At 35.2% G+C, this 21,528-nt stretch overlaps 1 pseudogene; it reads right to left on the minus strand.

The window, feature by feature from the left end:
- Window positions 1-1,467: 1,467 nt before the first annotated feature.
- The window catches only part of LOC139864034 (probable inactive receptor kinase At5g10020), a 73,294-nt pseudogene continuing 53,233 nt past the window's right edge, over window positions 1,468-21,528 (minus strand).

Here is a 21,528-nt window from a genome sequence, read left to right on the forward strand (position 1 = left end):
TTGGGTATCAAACACCCTAGATATGTGTTGATGGAAGTCTTAGAGCCTAAATCACTAGCTTCTAGTGATTTGTTGTGAGTTTTGACCTCTATTATATGATTCTAGTGCAAATGGGTTATAAGTACCCCTTTGGGTCATAAATGCACTAGTGAGGTTAGATGGTGGTTAGCCCAACTTGTTATGTGAATTAATTGGAAATTAATTGTGCTAGGTGACTCGCCTTGAAGGTTACAAGTTGTTATTGGGAATCTCGCCAAGTCGACAAGGTGAGTGGAATAATTATACGTGTGTGTATATAATGTATTTACTTGTGTAGGGTACGATGTGGGTTTAAAGTTCGCGTGTTCGATACCGCATCGTATTAGCATGTGGTATGGATTAAAGTTCGCGTGTCCGATGCCATACCATGTGTGTGTGTGGGCGTGATGTATGGGTTAAAGTTCGCGTGTTCGATACCATATAATCATGTGCGTGGGCGTGGAGTGTGGGTTTAAGGTTCGCGTGTTCGATACCACATTTCACGTGACGGGTGGGTTAAAGTTCGCGTGTACGATACCACTCAGGGGTTAGTGTTATACTCCGTTGTACACTAACGGTTGTTGGGAACACCGATGGAAAATTCGAAGTACCATTTCCCCGTACTATTGGTTAACCATGGTTATGTGTTGTTGTGTGGCGTATTATATCGTTCGAGTTATGTATGCTATTGTTTGTGCTAGCTTGTGGTTTTGGAGATTTTAGCGTTATACCTCGCGTTGGTATTTCATTTAAATTGCTAGCATGTATGAGGTAACTGTGTAGGTGATTGCATGTAAGTATATTATATATGTATGTGTATAATTATTTCATTCACTAAGCGTTAGCTTACCCTCTCGTTGTTTACCTTTTTAGGATCCGGCTTGGATAAGGGCAAATGTATTCGCACGGATTAGTGGCTTTCGGGGGTTATAGCTTTTTGGAAGTTCGACCAAGATTTGGGTAGTTTAACTCCAAACACCATGCTCTAGTGACGTTTGGCAATTAAACTTTTTGTGGTCGAAACTCGTATTTCGTACTTAATGGTATTTTGGGCATATGTGGGCCCCGCGATGTAAAACTAGTTTTTATTGTGGAAATCTTTTAGTTTTACTTATATTGGTATATTGTGATAATTTGTTACGTTGGAAAGTGTCGGGTAGCGGGTTTTTCGTTCACGTGTAAAAGAAAACTGATCAGTCCCCGTTAGTTCAATTGGACGCCTTCCTAAAGTGTTGGACGCCGTCCAAGGCTTCAGTACTGGACGCCGTCCAGGAATCTGGACGCCGTCCAGATGTACAGGTTCAAAAATTTTTTTGGGTCGTGTTTTTGGTATACCGAGGGTTGGGTCGTTACAATAGATTTGTTGTTCTTTCTTGCAATTAGAACATGTGACCTTTACACAAACTAAAAAATCAAGTGGAGGAAGAAAACAATGAATCGTGACTTCGTTTAGCCCAAACAAATAATAAGGCTCGAAACCCAATTAACCAAAAAGTAACATTCCAAAAAATCTTCAAACAGCTTTGGTACATAAATCTTCCAACACTTGCAGAGACGGTGGAGACCGAAGTCGGTTAGCCATGCGTCGTATTGTGGGCCCTCCAAGATAATGTTTGCGGTTTAAGGTTTCCATGGGCCATGCCTTTACTATGAAGGTAGGATAGGCCTCGTGCCACGTCAACGGCAAGCTTCGGCCGTTGGCTAAAGGATAGCAGGGAGTACCTTCGAGGTGTTGTCTCTGCATAGAAAAATGTCAAACGCATAATAACAGAGGCAGAAGGAGCGAATCCGACGGGGCAACTTGTCAAAATGGTTAATACCATGTACGGGTCAGGTCAGGTTAGATTATATCATTATTATTATTAACGATCTGAATTTTTCTGTCTAAAACAGTTTAGGAGAAAATTTACATTGTGTGACATGCAAGCAGTTTAAAACCATAGACATGAACCATGATCACCCAGATCGACGCATTTATAGCTAAATAAGTCAGAATAGCAACCTTAACTATTTTCATATAACAATCGGTTAATTTGGGTAACTTTACACCCCTAATATTGGGTCAAAGGGGTAATTCATTCATAATCATAATAAGATATTAAAGAGACGAACAAGTTGAATTACACCACGGGGCATTTTTCATGCATACCTCCTCTTGAATTATCATATATTTAACAATAAACTTTTTAACATCACACTTAGCACACTAAAAGTAAATATATGAAAATAAAGTTTAAGCCTTTAAATGGGAAAATTACCCGTTTAGTAGAAAAACTAGTGGTGGAGTCCTCGCTTCGTGTATGGGACTCCGTTTTGAATGCGAGTTTAAAAAAATGTCTTGATCTATTTTTAAAAAAGAATTTTTTTCGGCATCTAACATTGAAGGGTTGTTTCTTTTGTAAAAGTTTATTCTTTTAGCGTTCGTTTTTTTTTTTTTGAAAGTTAGTTGATCTATTTTGTAAAAAAGAATGTTTTTCGACATCTTTTGTTAGCATTGAAGGGTTGTTCCTTTTATGAAAGTTGTCTCTTTGAACGTTGAGGAAGTAAAGAAGGAAAAAAAAAAGAGTTAGTTAATTTTTTTGTAAAAAAAAAAATTTTTTCGACATCTTTTGGTAACATTGAAGGGTTGGTTTTTTTACAAAAGTTAGCTTCTTTTATCGTTGGAGACAAAAAAATATGAAATGGCGAAAATACCCCCGATTACTATTGGTGAATAGTGGGACAGTATTTTGTCTATTAGATATATAGATAATAATTACCCATTATGACGTGACTAACCGAAGAGAGTAACTAGATGAAGGAAATACGCACCATAAAGATGTAAAGCCAAGCTATCCCCCTCAATGTAGTTGGCCAAGGAAAGTCGTTCCTGTTCTCGTGGGCCACAATAATAAGCAATTAGTCGCACAACATTAGGATTAATCATCATTCCAATCTTCTTAATCTCCTTCGTAAATTCTTTTTTTGTTTTTAGTCAATCCAACTCTCAACCACTTAACTGTCAACATCTGTCCCCCACCTAAAGTGGCTTTGTACAACGTACCATGACTATTTCTTCCAAGAATCTCAGCTGGAGCTCGAGACAGATCTTCAGCAGTAAACGATATTTGAGGTCTCGGGTCAAAGAAAAAAAGTTGACCCGCAAACCGATCTGGTGAATACATGTCCAGTTTCACAACTTGTTCAATCGTCTCTGTTAGAATTATTATTTATTACTACGTATTTATTATCATTATTATTTCTTACTATTATGTCCTAACCATTTATGCTTAGACTTAATGATTAGACTTTTGAGGTGATCTTAATAATCATTCTCATAATGAGTCTACGCCATAATGAATTGCACTTAATTAGTCTTGATGGAAGACTATTAAGTTGCATACTCCATAATGCTAGGAGTTGAAACCTAGCTTGTCCACTCATATAAATAGGGGTTTATGTCTCACCCCATAACAACCATTACAACACACTTACATTAACTAATTCCATCATCTAAGTGAGAGTTACAAGTAAAAGATCAACATCCACACTTTATTCAATGGCTTCATCATCTCTCAACTCACGTAAGTCCAATGCTTTAATCTTTATGTCATGATATTATGAATTACATGATTACCATGATTATAATGTGTCTAACATGTAGTATCAAGAGCAAATATTTTTTTTTTCATATATATTAACATCCGTTTTTTGTTTATGTTTGATAACTAAAAGATTCATAATCTTTTGAATAGTGTATCAATAATTGGATAAATATATGAATATGATCCATATTGTTGTAATCATGTAATCAACTACTGCTAAGCATCATAATTTACTATGTTTTATGTTCCTGCCATTCACAATGATATAAGGAACCAATATATATTATCATGGTTAATTTGAACATTGAGATGATATTTACGTTGTTGTTATATATTATAATCAATTTGATCAATATATCTAGATCAAGATATATAACTATATGTTATTACGAGACATTAATCTTCATGAGCAATGATATTAAATAAAATTGACTTTCAATTTTAATATCTTGCAAATATAATGAAAGTAATGATGAAGATAAAAAAAAAATAAAAAATTTCTCCAACACTTACTTTTTGATGTTACGGTTCAACTCATTATGTTACTCGAAACCGTCTCATTTTTTTTTCAATATTACACGGTTACATTACATGTATTAACTGTGGTGATATTAGATTGCATGTTTTGACTTTTGTGATACTTAAGAAGTCTGAAACTCAAGTTTGATTTGTAAGTCGTAACTGAATTTGTATATATGTCACATTTTTTATTTTATGCATGAATAATTCTTACACACAAAACTTGTTGAATATATATATATATATATATATATATATATATATATATATATATATATATATATATATATATATATATAAAATAGATAGACGATACTCTCTGTTTTAAATAATTACTCATGCGTTATTTTATTATTGCCATCATGACTAAGCTAAATATATAGACAAATATGAAATGTTGAAATAAAGAAGTAAAATGCGATCATCATCAGCTTATCATTATTATGAATGGTTTATGTTGGTAACCACTTCTGTTTTAATTATCATTCAAATTCAAATTCATTATGGATTATGAAAATTCAGAATTATGTAAATGACTAATTGTATAATTGATAGGCGTCCTGTATCGAAAATGATACAAGTGACTATATTGGTTTGCGTTAGAAATTCTACCTAATGACGCTTATTTGTTAAATTAAGTAATTTGCCAAATTTATAAAAAAGCATAAATATGTATACTGCCAAGTGGGAGAATGTTAGAATTATTATTTATTATTTATTATCATTATTATTTCTCACTCTTATGTCCTAACCATTTATGCTTAGACTTAATGATTAGACTTTTGAGGTGATCTTAATATAATCATTCTCATAATGAGTCTACACCATAATGAATTGCACGTAATTAGTCTTGATGGGAGACTATTAAGTTGCATACTCCATAATGCTAGGAGTTGATCTGAAATGTCCCGTTCTTATTGATTAAAAATGTTCCATATTAATTGATTTCGTTGCGAGGTTTTGACCTCTATATGAGATGTTTTTCAAAGACTGCATTCATTTTTAAAACAAACCATAACCTTTATTTCATAAATAAAGGTTTAAAAAGCTTTACGTAGATTATCAAATAATGATAATCTAAAATATCCTGTTTACACACGACCATTACATAATGGTTTACAATACAAATACGTTACATCGAAATCAGTTTCTTGAATGCAGTTTTTACACAATATCATACAAACATGGACTCCAAATCTTGTCCTTATTTTAGTATGCAACAGCGGAAACTCTTAGTATTCACCTGAGAATAAACATGCTTTAAACGTCAACAAAAATGTTGGTGAGTTATCGGTTTAACCTATATATATCAAATCATAACAATAGACCACAAGATTTTATATTTCAATACACATCCCATACATAGAGATAAAAATCATTCATATGGTGAACACCTGGTAACCGACGTTAACAAGATGCATATATAAGAATATCCCCATCATTCCGGGACACCCTTCGGATATGATATAAATTTCGAAGTACTAAAGCATCCGGTACTTTGGATGGGGTTTGTTAGGCCCAATAGATCTATCTTTAGGATTCGCGTCAATTAGGGTGTCTGTTCCCTAATTCTTAGATTACCAGACTTAATAAAAAGGGGCATATTCGATTTCGATAATTCAACCATAGAATGTAGTTTCACGTACTTGTGTCTATTTTGTAAATCATTTATAAAACCTGCATGTATTCTCATCCCAAAAATATTAGATTTTAAAAGTGGGACTATAACTCACTTTCACAGATTTTTACTTCGTCGAGAAGTAAGACTTGGCCACTGTTGATTCACGAACCTATAACAATATATACATATATATTAAAGTATGTTCAAAATATATTTACAACACTTTTAATATATTTTGATGTTTTAAGTTTATTAAGTCAGTTGTCCTCGTTAGTAACCTACAACTAGTTGTCCACAGTTAGATGTACAGAAATAAATCGATAAATATTATCTTGAATCAATCCACGACCCAGTGTATACGTATCTCAGTATTGATCACAACTCAAACTATATATATTTTGGAATCAACCTCAACCCTGTATAGCTAACTCCAACATTCACATATAGAGTGTCTATGGTTGTTCCGAAATATATATAGATGTGTCGACATGATAGGTCGAAACATTGTATACGTGTCTATGGTATCTCAAGATTACATAATATACAATACAAGTTGATTAAGTTATGGTTGGAATAGATTTGTTACCAATTTTCACGTAGCTAAAATGAGAAAAATTATCCAATCTTGTTTTACCCATAACTTCATTTTAAATCCGTTTTGAGTGAATCAAATTGCTATGTTTTCATATTGAACTCTATTTTATGAATCTAAACAGAAAAAGTATAGGTTTATAGTCGGAAAAATAAGTTACAAGTCATTTTTGTAAAGGTAGTCATTTCAGTCGAAAGAACGACGTCTAGATGACCATTTTAGAAAACATACTTCCACTTTGAGTTTAACCATAATTTTTGGATATAGTTTCATGTTCATAATAAAAATCATTTTCTCAGAATAACAACTTTTAAATCAAAGTTTATCATAGTTTTTAATTAACTAACCCAAAACAGCCCGCGGTGTTACTACGACGGCGTAAATCCGATTTTACGGTGTTTTTCGTGTTTCCAGGTTTTAAATCATTAAGTTAGCATATCATATAGATATAGAACATGTGTTTAGTTGATTTTAAAAGTCAAGTTAGAAGGATTAACTTTTATTTGCGAACAAGTTTAGAATTAACTAAACTATGTTCTAGTGATTACAAGTTTAAACCTTCGAATAAGATAGCTTTATATGTATGAATCGAATGATGTTATGAACATCATTACTACCTCAAGTTCCTTGGATAACCCTACTGGAAATGAGAAAAATAGATCTAGCTTCAAAGGATCCTTGGATGGCATGAAAGTTCTTGAAGCAGAATCATGACACGAAAACAATTTCAAATAAGATTTCCACTCGAAATAAGATTGTTATAGTTATAGAAATTGAATTAAAGTTTGAATATGATTATTACCTTGTATTAGAAAGATAACCTACTATAAGTAACAAAGGTTTCTTGATCTTGGATGATTACTTGGAATGAATTTAGAAAACTTGGAAGTAAACTTTCAATCATGGAAGTATTCTTGATTTTATGAAACTAGAACTTTTGGAATTTATGAAGAACACTTAGAACTTGAAGATAGAACTTGAGAGAGATCAATTAGATGAAGAAAATTGAAGAATAAAAGTGTTTGTAGGTGTTTTTAGTCGTTGGTGTATGGATTAGATATAAATGATATGTAATTTTATTTTCATGTAAATAAGTCATGAATGATTACTCATATTTTTGTAATTTTATGAGATATTTCATGCTAGTTACCAAATGATGGTTCCCACATGTGTTAGGTGACTCACATGGGCTACTAAGAGCTGATCATTGGAGTGTATATACCAATAGTACATACATCTAAAAGCTGTGTATTGTACGAGTACGAATACGGGTGCATACGAGTAGAATTGTTGATGAAACTGAACGAGGATGTAATTGTAAGCATTTTTGTTAAGTAGAAGTATTTTGATAAGTGTCTTTAAGTCTTTCAAAAGCGTATGAATACATATTAAAACACTACATGTATATACATTTTAAGTGAGTCGTTAAGTCATCGTTAGTCATTACATGTAAATGTTGTTTTGAAACCTTTAGGTTAACGATCTTGTTGAATGTTGTTAACCCATTGTTTATTATAACAAATGAGATGTTAAATTGTTATATTATCATGATATTATGATATATAATATATCTTAGTATGATGTATATACAGTTAAATGTCGTTACAACGATAATCGTTACATATATGTCTCGTTTCGAAATCATTAAGTTAGTAGTCTTATTTTTACATCTGTATTTCATTGTTAATACACTTAATAATATATTTACTTATCATTTAACATAATTAACCAAGTGTGTCAATATCTTAATATGATTCATATGTACCTAGTAAGACGTTGTTATAACGATAATCGTTATATATATCGTTTTCGAGTTTCTTAAATTAATAGTCTCATTTTTATGTATATAACTCATTGTTAAAATACCTAATGAGATACATACTTATAATAAAATCATGTTAACTATATATATAACCATATATATGTCATCGTATAGTTTTTACAAGTTTTAACGTTCGTGAATCACCGGTCAACTTGGGTGGTCAATTGTCTATATGAAACCTATTTCAATTAATCAAGTCTTAACAAGTTTGATTGATTAACATGTTGGAAACACTTAATCATGTAAATAACAATTTCATTTAATATATATATAAACATGGAAAAGTTCGGGTCACTACAGTACCTACCCGTTAAATAAATTTCGTCCCGAAATTTTAAGCAGTTGGAGGTGTTGACGTATCTTCTGGAAATAAATGCGGGTATTTCTTCTTCATCTGATCTTCTCATTCCCAGGTGAACTCGGGTCCTCTACGAGCATTCCATCGAACCTTAACAATTGGTATCTTGTTTTGCTTAAGTCTTTTAACCTCACGATCCAATATTTCGACGGGTTCTTCGATAAATTGAAGTTTTTCGTTGATTTGGATTTCATCTAACGGAATAGTGAGATCTTCTTTAGCAAAACATTTCTTCAAATTCGAGACGTGGAAAGTGTTATGTACAGCCGCGAGTTGTTGAGGTAACTCAAGTCGGTAAGGTACTGGTCCGACACGATCAATAATCTTGAATGGTCCAATATACCTTGCATTTAATTTCCCTCGTTTACCAAATCGAACAACGCCTTTCCAAGGTGCAACTTTAAGCATGACCATCTCTCCAATTTCAAATTCTATATCTTTTCTTTTAATGTCAGCGTAGCTCTTTTGTCGACTTTGGGCGGTTTTCAACCGTTGTTGAATTTGAATGATCTTCTCGGTAATTTCTTGTATTATCTCCGGACCCGTAATCTGTCTATCCCCCACTTCACTCCAATAAATCGGAGACCTGCACTTTCTACCATAAAGTGCTTCAAACGGCGCCATCTCAATGCTTGAATGGTAGCTGTTGTTGTAGGAAAATTCTGCTAACGGTAGATGTCGATCCCAACTGTTTCCAAAATCAATAACACATGCTCGTAGCATGTCTTCAAGTGTTTGTATCGTCCTTTCGCTCTGCCCATCAGTTTGTGGATGATAGGCAGTACTCATGTCTAGACGAGTTCCTAATGCTTGCTGTAATGTCTGCCAGAATCTTGAAATAAATCTGCCATCCCTATCAGAGATAATAGAGATTGGTATTCCATGTCTGGAGACGACTTCCTTCAAATACAGTCGTGCTAACTTCTCCATCTTGTCATCTTCTCTTATTGGCAGGAAGTGTGCTGATTTGGTGAGACGATCCACTATTACCCAAATAGTATCAAAACCACTTGCAGTCCTTGGCAATTTAGTGATGAAATCCATGGTAATGTTTTCCCATTTCCATTCCGGGATTTCGGGTTGTTGAAGTAGACCTGATGGTTTCTGATGCTCAGCTTTGACCTTAGAACACGTCAAACATTCTCCTACGTATTTAGCAACATCGGCTTTCATACCCGACCACCAAAAATGTTTCTTGAGATCCTTGTACATCTTCCCCGTTCCAGGATGTATTGAGTATCTGGTTTTATGAGCTTCTCTAAGTACCATTTCTCTCACATCTCCAAATTTTGGTACCCAAATCCTTTCAGCCCTATACCGGGTTCCGTCTTCCCGAATATTAAGATGCTTCTCCGATCCTTTGGGTATTTCATCCTTTAAATTTCCCTCTTTTAAAATTCCTTGTTGCGCCTCCTTTATTTGAGTAGTAAGGTTATTGAGAATCATTATATTCATAGATTTTACTCGAATGGGTTCTCTGTCCTTCCTGCTCAAGGCGTCAGCTACCACATTTGCCTTCCCCGGGTGGTAACGAATGTCAAAGTCGTAATCATTCAACAATTCAATCCACCTGCGCTGTCTCATGTTCAGTTGTTTCTGATTAAATATGTGTTGAAGACTTTTGTGGTCGGTATATATAATACTTTTGACCCCATATAAGTAGTGCCTCCAAGTCTTTAATGCAAAAATAACCTCGCCTAATTCCAAATCATGCGTCGTATAATTTTTCTCGTGAATCTTCAATTGTCTAGACGCATAAGCAATCAACTTCGTTCGTTGCATTAATACACAACCGAGACCTTGCTTTGATGCGTCACAATAAATCACAAAATCATCATTCCCTTCAGGCAATGACAATATAGGTGCCGTAGTTAGCTTTTTCTTCAATAACTGAAACGCTTTCTCTTGTTCATCCTTCAATTCAAATTTCTTCCCTTTATGCGTTAATGCAGTCAAGGGTTTTGCTATTCTGGAAAAGTCTTAGATGAACCTTCTGTAGTAACCAGCTAGTCCTAAAAACTGGCGTATGTGTTTCGGAGTTTTCGGGGTTTTCCACTTTTCAACAGTTTCTATCTTTGCCGGATCCACCTTAATACCTTTTTTGTTCACTATGTGACCGAGGAATTGAACTTCTTCCAACCAAAATGCACACTTTAAAAATTTAGCGTACAATTCTTCCTTCCTCAATACTTCTAACACCTTTCTCAAATGTTCACCGTGTTCTTGGTCATTCTTTGAGTAAATAAGTATGTCATCAATGAAAACAATGACAAACTTGTCAAGGTATGGTCCACACATTCGGTTCATAAGGTCCATGAACACAGCTGGTGAATTAGTTAAACCAAACGGCATGACCATAAACTCGTAATGACCGTAACGTGTTCTGAAAGCAGTCTTTGGAATATCATCTTCTTTCACCCGCATTTGATGATACCCGGAACGTAAGTCAATCTTTGAATAAACAGACGAGCCTTGTAGTTGATCAAATAAGTCATCGATTCTCGGTAGTGGGTAGCGGTTCTTGATGGTAAGTTTGTTCAACTCTCGGTAGTCGATACACAACCTGAATGTACCATCTTTCTTCTTGACAAACAAAACAGGAGCTCCCCACGGTGATGTGCTTGGTCGAATGAAACCACGCTCTAAAAGTTCTTGTAATTGGCTTTGCAGTTCTTTCATCTCGCTGGGTGCGAGTCTGTAAGGAGCACGAGCTATTGGTGCAGCTCCTGGTACAAGATCTATTTGAAATTCAACGGATCGATGTGGGGGTAATCCCGGTAATTCTTTCGGAAATACATCGGGAAATTCTTTTGCGACGGAAACATCATTGATGCTCTTTTCTTCAGTTTGTACTTTCTTGACGTGTGCTAGAACAGCATAGCAACCTTTTCTTATTAGTTTTTGTGCCTTCAAATTACTAATAAGATGTAGCTTCGTGTTGCCCTTTTCTCCGTACACCATTAAGGGTTTTCCTTTTTCTCGTATAATGTGAATTGCATTTTTGTAACAAACGATCTCTGCTTTCACTTCTTTCAACCAGTCCATACCGATTATCACATCAAAACTCCCTAACTCTACTGGTATCAAGTCAATCTTAAATGTTTCGCTAACCAGTTTAATTTCTCGATTCCGACATATATTATCTGCTGAAATTAATTTACCATTTGCTAATTCGAGTAAAAATTTACTATCCAACGGCGTCAATGTACAACTTAATTTAGCACAAAAATCTCTACTCATATAGCTTCTATCCGCACCCGAATCAAATAAAACGTAAGCAGATTTATTGTCAATAAGAAACGTACCCGTAACAAGCTCCGGGTCTTCCTGTGCCTCTGCCGCATTAATATTGAAAACTCTTCCGCGGTCTTGTCCATTCGTGTTCTCCTGGTTCGGGCAATTTCTAATAATGTGGCCCGATTTTCCACATTTATAACAAACTACATTGGCATAACTTGCTTCGACACTACTTGCTCCGCCATTACTCGTTCCGACATCATTTGTTCCTTTCGTTCTGTTAACCCCTGGTCCGTAGACCTCACACTTCGCCGCGCTATGACCATTTCTTTTACACTTGTTGCAAAATTTGGTGCAGAACCCCGAGTGATACTTTTCACACCTTTGGCATAGCTGCTTCTGATTGTTGTTGTTGTTGCGGTTGTTATTGTTGTTGGGATGATTGTTGTAGTTGCTGTTGTTGTTGTTGTTGTTGTTGTTGTTGTTGTTGTTGTTGTTGTTGTTGTTGGACCGTTTGTTGTAGTTGCGATTGATGTTGCGATTGTTGGGATAATTGTTGCGATTATTATTGTAATTGCTGTTGTTGTTGTGTTGGTGATTCTTATCACCGTTTTCCGCCCACTTTCTTTTGACTTGCTTCACATTGGCCTCTTCAGCCGTCTGTTCTTTAATTCTTTCCTCAATCTGGTTCACTAGTTTGTGAGCCATTCTACATGCCTGTTGTATGGAGGCGGGCTCATGTGAACTTATATCTTCTTGGATTCTTTCTGGTAATCCTTTCACAAATGCGTCGATCTTCTCTTCCTCATCTTCGAATGCTCCAGGACACAATAGGCACAATTCTGTGAATCGTCTTTCGTACGTGGTAATATCAAATCCTTGGGTTCGTAACCCTCTAAGTTCTGTCTTGAGCTTATTGACCTCGGTTCTGGGATGGTACTTCTCGTTCATCAAGTGCTTGAATGCTGACCACGGTAGTGCGTAAGCATCATCTTGTCCCACTTGCTCTAGATAGGTATTCTACCATGTTAACGCAGAACCTGTGAAGGTATGCGTAGCGTACTTCACTTTGTCCTCTTCAGTACACTTACTTATGGCAAACACTGATTCGACCTTCTCGGTCCACCGTTTCAATCCGATCGGTCCTTCGGTTCCATCAAATTCCAAAGGTTTGCAGGCAGTGAATTCTTTGTAGGTGCATCCTACACGATTTCCTGTACTGCTAGATCCAAGGTTATTATTGGTATGTAGCGCAGCCTGTACTGCGGCTATGTTTGAAGCTAGAAAAGTACGGAATTCCTCTTCATTCATATTCACGGTGTGTCGAGTAGTCGGTGCCATTTCCTTCAAAATAGTCAAATGGAACAAGTTAATCATACAGAATATTAAGAGTAGTTAATAGTATTTTGTAGCATAATATGAACTCATTTATAAAAGCTTTTTCTTCATATTAGCGATTTATAAGTTTAAATTCGGGTAGTACCTACCCGTTAAGTTCATACTTAGTAGCTAATATACAATTCAACTACTACAATTCTATATGAAAAACTGATTATAATAATATTTCGCGTTCAAACTTTTATACAATATTTTACAAACTTACAATACCGCTTATTTTACATAAAGCATGAAATATAGCACACAATAACTTTGATACAAGATAGTTGTGAAGATAATTCTAGCTAGTACACAAGTCGTTCAGCAAAGGCAATAAAGACACGTAATTCATACGTCCAGAAACAAGTCATGCATTCTGGTTTTACTAGGACTACTTCCCATCCTTGGTCTTGTGGAACATAACCGTTATGGCCATTGATAAGACAGCGTGTTGTAACATCGTCAAAGGGACGAGGGTTACGTAATGACCAACAGTCTCGTAATAACCTAAAAACTTCATTTCTTACCCCAATTACCGACTCCGTCACTTGTGGGAACGTTTTGTTTAATAGCTCTAGCCCGATGTTCTTTTTCTCACTTTGGTGAGAAGCGAACATTACTAACCCGTAAGCATAGCATGCTTCTTTATGTTGCATGTTAGTCGCTTTTTCTAAATCATGAAGTCCTATATTCGGATACATTGAGTCAAAATAATTTCTTAACCCGTTGCGTAAAATAGCATTTGGGTTCCCCGCAATATCTGCGTCAAAGTAAACACATCGTAACTTATGGGTATCCCAATGTGATATCCCCCATCTTTCAAACGAAAGTCTCTTATAAACCAAGACATTCTTGGAACGTTCTTCGAATGTCTTACAAACTGATCTCGCCTTAAATAGTTGTGCCGAGAAATTCTGACCGACTCTAGACATCAATCATGTCTCCGGGTAGGTCTCTTAAAATATTGGGTTGTCTATCCATTTTGTGTTTTTAAACTGTAAAATAGACAAGAGTTAGATTCATAAAAAAATACTTATTAATACAAGCAATTTTTACATATATCATAAAGCATAAGCACACTATATTACATATATTACACCACACGAATACAACTATCTTATTCCGACTCGCTCGTTTCTTCTTCTTCGGTTTTGGTTCGTTTTGCCAAGTTTCTAGGGATATATGATGTTTCCCTAATACTAGCTGTCGTTTTCCACAACGGTTTAGAAAAACCTGGTGGTTTAGAGGTTCCCGGGTCATTGTTACAACTTAAGGACTTCGGGGGTTGACGATACATATAAAGTTCATCGGGGTTGGAATTAGATTTCTCTATTTTTATGCCCTTTCCTTTATTATTTTCTTTTGCTTTTTTAAATTCAGTTGGGGTAATTTCTATAACATCATCGGAATTCTCGTCGGAATCCGATTCATTGGAGAATTGGTAATCCTCCCAATATTTTGCTTCCTTGGCGGAAACACCATTGACCATAATTAACCTTGGTCGGTTGGTTGAGGATTTTCTTTTACTTAACCGTTTTATTATTTCCCCCACCGGTTCTATTTCCTCCTCCGGTTCCTCCTCTTCCGGTTCTGATTCTTCTTCCGGTTCTGATTCTTCTTCCGGTTCCTCTTCGGGAACTTGTGAATTAGTTCAATATATATTCGACTCTTCGTTATTATTAGGTGAGTCAATGGGATTTGTGCTAGAGGTAGACATCTATCACACAGTATCAAACATGTTAAGAGATTAATATATCACATAATATATACATGTTAATAATATATAGTTTCCAACAAAAATGTTAAGCAATCATTTTTAAAGAAAACACGGTCGAAGTCCAGACTCACTAATGCATCCTAACAAACTCGATAAGACACACTAATGCAAATTTTCTGGTTCTCTAAGTCCAACGCTCTGATACCAACTGAAATGTCCCGTTCTTATTGATTAAAAACGTTCCATATTAATTGATTTCATTGCGAGGTTTTGACCTCTATATGAGACGTTTTTCAAAGACTGTATTCATTTTTAAAACAAACCATAACCTTTATTTCATAAATAAAGGTTTAAAAAGCTTTACGTAGATTATCAAATAATGATAATCTAAAATATCCTGTTTACACGCGACCATTACATAATGGTTTACAATACAAATATGTTACATCGAAATCAGTTTCTTGAATGCAGTTTTTACACAATATCATACAAACAAGGACTCCAAATCTTGTCCTTATTTTAGTATGCAACAGCGGAAGCTCTTAGTATTCACCTGAGAATAAACATGCTTTAAACGTCAACAAAAATGTTGGTGAGTTATAGGTTTAACCTATATATATCAAATCATAACAATAGACCACAAGATTTCATATTTCAATACACATCCCATACATAGAGATAAAAATCATTCATATGGTGAACACCTGGTAACCGACATTAACAAGATGCATATATAAGAATATCCCCATCATTCCGGGACACCCTTCGGATATGATATAAATTTCGAAGTACTAAAGCATCCGGTACTTTGGATGAGGTTTGTTAGGCCCAATAGATCTATCTTTAGGATTCGCGTCAATTAGGGTGTCTGTTCCCTAATTCTTAGATTACCAGACTTAATAAAAAGGGGCATATTCGATTTCGATAATTCAACCATAGAATGTAGTTTCACGTACTTGTGTCTATTTTGTAAATCATTTATAAAACCTGCATGTATTCTCATCCCAAAAATATTAGATTTTAAAAGTGGGACTATAACTCACTTTCACAGATTTTTACTTCGTTGGGAAGTAAGACTTGGCCACTGGTTGATTCACGAACCTATAACAATATATACATATATATCAAAGTATGTTCAAAATATATTTACAACACTTTTAATATATTTTGATGTTTTAAGTTTATTAAGTCAGCTGTCCTCGTTAGTAACTTACAACTAGTTGTCCACAGTTAGATGTACAGAAATAAATCGATAAATATTATCTTGAATCAATCCACGACCCAGTGTATACGTATCTCAGTATTGATCACAACTCAAACTATATATATTTTGGAATCAACCTCAACCCTGTATAGCTAACTCCAACATTCACATATAGAGTGTCTATGGTTGTTCCGAAATATATACAGATGTGTCGAAACATTGTATACATGTCTATGGTATCTCAAGATTACATAATATACAATACAAGTTGATTAAGTTATGGTTGGAATAGATTTGTTACCAATTTTCACGTAGCTAAAATGAGAAAAATTATCCAATCTTGTTTTACCCATAAATTCTTCATTTTAAATCCGTTTTGAGTGAATCAAATTGCTATGGTTTTATATTGAACTCTATTTTATGAATCTAAACAGAAAAAGTATATGTTTATAGTTGGAAAAATAAGTTACAAGTCGTTTTTGTAAAGGTAGTCATTTCAGTCGAAAGAACGACGTCTAGATGACCATTTTAGAAAACATACTTCCACTTTGAGTTTAACCATAATTTTTGGATATAGTTTCATGTTCATAATGAAAATCATTTTCTCAGAATAACAACTTTTAAATCAAAGTTTATCATAGTTTTTAATTAACTAACCCAAAACAGCCCGCGGTGTTACTACGACGGCGTAAATCCGGTTTTACGGTGTTTTCCGTGTTTTCAGGTTTTAAATCATTAAGTTAGCATATCATATAGATATAGAACATGTATTTAGTTGATTTTAAAAGTCAATTTAGAAGGATTAACTTTTATTTGCGAACAAGTTTAGAATTAACTAAACTATGTTCTAGTGATTACAAGTTTAAACCTTCGAATAAGATAGCTTTATATATATGAATCAAATGATGTTATGAACATCATTACTACCTCAAGTTCCTTGGATAAACCTACTGGAAATGAGAAAAATAGATCTAGCTTCAAAGGATCTTTGGATGGCTTGAAAGTTCTTGAAGCAGAATCATGACACGAAAACAATTTCAAGTAAGATTTCCACTCGAAATAAGATTGTTATAGTTATAGAAATTGAATTAAAGTTAGAATATGATTATTACCTTGTATTAGAAAGATAACCTACTGTAAGTAACAAAGGTTTCTTGATCTTGGATGATTACTTGAAATGGATTTAGAAAACTTGGAAGTAAACTTGCAATCTTGAAAGTATTCTTGATTTTATGAAACTAGAACTTTTGGAATTTATGAAGAACACTTAGAACTTGAAGATAGAACTTGAGAGAGATCAATTAGATGAAGAAAATTGAAGAATGAAAGTGTTTGTAGGTGTTTTTGGTCGTTGGTGTATGGATTAGATATAAAGGATATGTAATTTTGTTTTCATGTAAATAAGTCATGAATGATTACTCATATTTTTGTAATTTTATGTGATATTTCATGCTAGTTGCCAAATGATGGTTCCCACATATGTTAGGTGACTCACATGTGCTGCTAAGAGCTGATCATTGGAGTGTATATACCAATAGTACATACATCTAAAAGCTGTGTATTGTACGAGTATGAATACGGGTGCATACGAGTAGAATTGTTGATGAAACTGAATGAGGATGTAATTGTAAGCATTTTTGTTAAGTAGAAGTATTTTGATAAGTGTCTTGAAGTCTTTCAAAAGTGTATGAATACATATTAAAACACTACATGTATATACATTTTAACTGAGTCGTTAAGTCATCGTTAGTCGTTACATGTAAATGTTATTTTGAAACCTTTAGGTTAACGATCTTGTTGAATGTTGTTAACCCATTGTTTATTATAACAAATGAGATGTTAAATTGTTATATTATCATGATATTATGATATATAATATATCTTAGTATGATGTATATACAGTTAAATGTCGTTACAACGATAATCGTTACATATATGTCTCGTTTCGAAATCATTAAGTTAGTAGTCTTATTTTTACATATGTATTTCATTGTTAATACACTTAATAATATATTTACTTATCATTTAACATAATTAACCAAGTGTATCAATATCTTAATATGATTCATATGTACCTAGTAAGACGTTGTTATAACGATAATCGTTATATATATCGTTTTCGAGTTTCTTAAGTTAATAGTCTCATTTTTATGTATATAACTCATTGTTAAAATACCTAATGAGATACATACTTATAATAAAATCATGTTAACTATATATATAACCATATATATGTCATCGTATAGTTTTTACAAGTTTTAACGTTCGTGAATCACCGGTCAACTTGGGTGGTCAATTGTCTATATGAAACCTATTTCAATTAATCAAGTCTTAACAAGTTTGATTGCTTAACATGTTGGAAACACTTAATCATGTAAATAATAATTTCATTTAATATATATATATATAAACATGGAAAAGTTCGGGCCACTACATGATCCCTAGCTTGTCCATTCATATAAATAGGGGTTTATGTCTCACCCCATAACAACCATTAAAACACACTTACATTCACTAATTCCATCATCTAAGTGAGAGGTACAAGTAGAAGATCAACATCCACACTTTATTCAATGGCGTCATCATCTCTCAACTCATGTAAGTCCAATGCTTTAATCTTTATGTCATGATATTATGAATTACATGATTACCATGATTATGATGTGTCTAACAGTCTCATCAAAACGAGGCGAACCAGTTAAAGATTTCCTCCAGGAAGGTGTAGGATCGGTGTCGATCAGATTCGGTATTTCTGATATCGAACTAGCAGCCGCGTACGCCGGCGGCGGCAACACCGTATCACCGCCAAGCTCTGATTGTCCGAAAATCGATTGTGAATTTGAAGTGAGTAAGTGATCATTTGAAAAAATTAGTCAAGTAGCGTGTCGGGTCGATAATCCATATTTTATATCCCTAGTGGTGGTCAAACTAGTCTGACCACCAAATGCGAAAATCCCCAATTTGAGCCCGGTGGCATGCTAATAACATAAAAGCTATCATTAATGCCGCTACAACCGAAGCAACAATAACGGCTATTTTAACGCTAGACTTATCATAAAAGCTATCATTATAGTGAAGAATCTCTGGTTTGCGCCCGTGGAGTAAACCCTTCTCCGTGTTTTGGAGTTAGGATATAACCACGTTAAATCTCGTGTCGTTTAATTATCGTTATGCTTTATTTTATCGTTTATCGTTCGTGAGTTTGGTGATTGGTTTAAATCACCGGTCTTGTTTGGGCCCATAAATTCCTAACAAGTGGTATCAAGAGCTCATGGTTTCGAGTGGTAGTGATGGCGATTTGAAAGCATGGTGAACGAACGACTAGTTTTGTACAACATGTATCGAGATCAAAGGGCTTAGTTGAAGAGATCGCGAAGAACTCACGGGTATGTTTATGTACTCATGAGATAATCTATTAAAATTGGTCTATGATTATAATAGGTTATCGTGGTGGTTTACGGTGGTAACGGAGTCGGTGTTCGGATCGATAGGTTTTGTTGTAGAAGAGAGATTTTTTCAGCATTAGGAAATCTGGCGCAACTGTGGTAGAAAATTCGTACCAGTTTCATTAACGGTTGGATTTCCATGATGTTTTAACCGTAGGTTGTCGACTCACTGATCTGGTGGTGTACCAAATTTGAAAGTGATCAGACAGTTGGATTGGGAGATACGATTTTACGAATTTGCAGTAACTCGGTTTGGGGTTTAATTGCAGAGCTGTGGTCGAAAATTCATAAAGGGTACGTTAATCGTCGGATCGTCTTGAAACTTTTTCTGTAGGTGTTAGACATGTAGGTCTAAAACATATCCAAAATTCGTAGCGATCGGACCGTTCAATTTGGAGTTATATTTTTTCGAATTTTGCAGCCGCCAGGAAAAACCCTTTTAGTGTTTGTTTGTGCAGCTGTGCGAGAAAATTAATTGTGGGTTCGTCTACCGTTGGATCGACTTGATTTTTGGCCTGGTAATGCTACACACATATATCTAGTTGTGGTAAAAATTCTAGGTTCATCGGACCGTTGGATTTTCAGGTATGATTTTTCGAATTTGGATAGTTTCAGGGTTGAACTTTTTCGGGTTTGATGACGCGAGTGCGAGATGGTTTTTTGTCTCGTGAAACTTAGAACGATATGACCTGTGTTTTTTCGGGGATGTGAGTTTGTTATGGGAGCTCAGGAGGTTATTTTTATCTCGGGTTAGAGCAATTGGATAACGAACAAGATGCATCGAGTCGAAGTCGATAGTGAGATTTATCGGGGAAGTTTGTTGCTTGCGTGGTTATGAAACTGGGTGACCAAGCGTATGGTCGGATATTCCAAGATGATTGGGATATTATGGAAATTCAGCTTCCTAGGATCGTTGAGGGTGTCGAGAACTCGGTTGAGTTTAGTAATCGACGGAAGTTATCGAGCTAGTGGGAGTTAGTCAACTAGTAGAGTGGTGGAGATAATTATTCGACGTTGTTCTTCAAAGTTCTCATGATAAGTTTGATGATTCCGGGTAACACTAGGGCTTCGAGTACTTGTTTTACTCTCCGATGGCTAAGAAATTTGCGACTGACTGATGGTACGAACCAAGTTTCTTCTCGAGTAGCCGCGGTTTTATTTCTTACTCGTACAGTGGGAGCGTGCTTGGGATGAGAAGATGGGTTTATGAAATTCATAGATATGAGGAAGTCAGTGTATCAGCGAGAAAGTGGAAATTTGAAAGTTAGTAGATTTCGAGGTTGTGACTGTGTTCTCACTAGAGCCTTGATGAAGAGTCTACGAGGGCGTTTGTTGGATTTTCTGATTGCTGGAAAAGAAAATCATAGATAGACGGTGAAATCCTGTACGAGGGTGATCATTGACATGTGTGTTCGGGATTGGACATGTCTAGAGTGATCGGTGAGGCGGTGTAGTCTCATGAAGAATCCTTTAATTGAAGAGTCGCATACTTCAATTGGTCTTCAGGTGTAAGAAGATGATCTTCGTGTTAGAAGATGGTGGCGATAGAAACCGAGATGGCCCACGCTAATAACTATGAGATTGGATTATCGCTCAGCGGTGTTTTTTGGTGTCGAAAGACTTCACTTGCTCGTAGGATAACGAGTAAAGTGCGGCGTGATTCGGGTGTCTCATCCGGCGGTATCAAAAGGAGTTGGTTATCAGCTAATCTGGAGTTATTGTGGGTTGTTGAAGAAACATAGTGACGGGTTGGCGAAGGTTGTGTTTAGATTATCCTTCAAGTGGGAGATTGTTGGTTGTGTGAAGGATATCAAAACAACAAAGAAAAAAAGGCTGATTTGGATTTTGCAGTGGAGGCGTGGCGCGGCCCTTCCTGGGCGCGGCGCGGCTAGGGCCTGAACGGGCAGAAAATTCTAGAATCGAGTTCTCTTGTTCCCTAAGTTGTTTCCTTGCCTATATAAACATCTCCTTGTAACCCTAACATGTGTGCACGACAATTATAGTGAAGAATCTCTGGTTTGCGCCAGTGGAGT

The sequence above is a fragment of the Rutidosis leptorrhynchoides genome, chromosome 8, assembly GCF_046630445.1.
Source record: "Rutidosis leptorrhynchoides isolate AG116_Rl617_1_P2 chromosome 8, CSIRO_AGI_Rlap_v1, whole genome shotgun sequence".
Taxonomy (NCBI): Eukaryota; Viridiplantae; Streptophyta; class Magnoliopsida; order Asterales; family Asteraceae; genus Rutidosis; species Rutidosis leptorrhynchoides.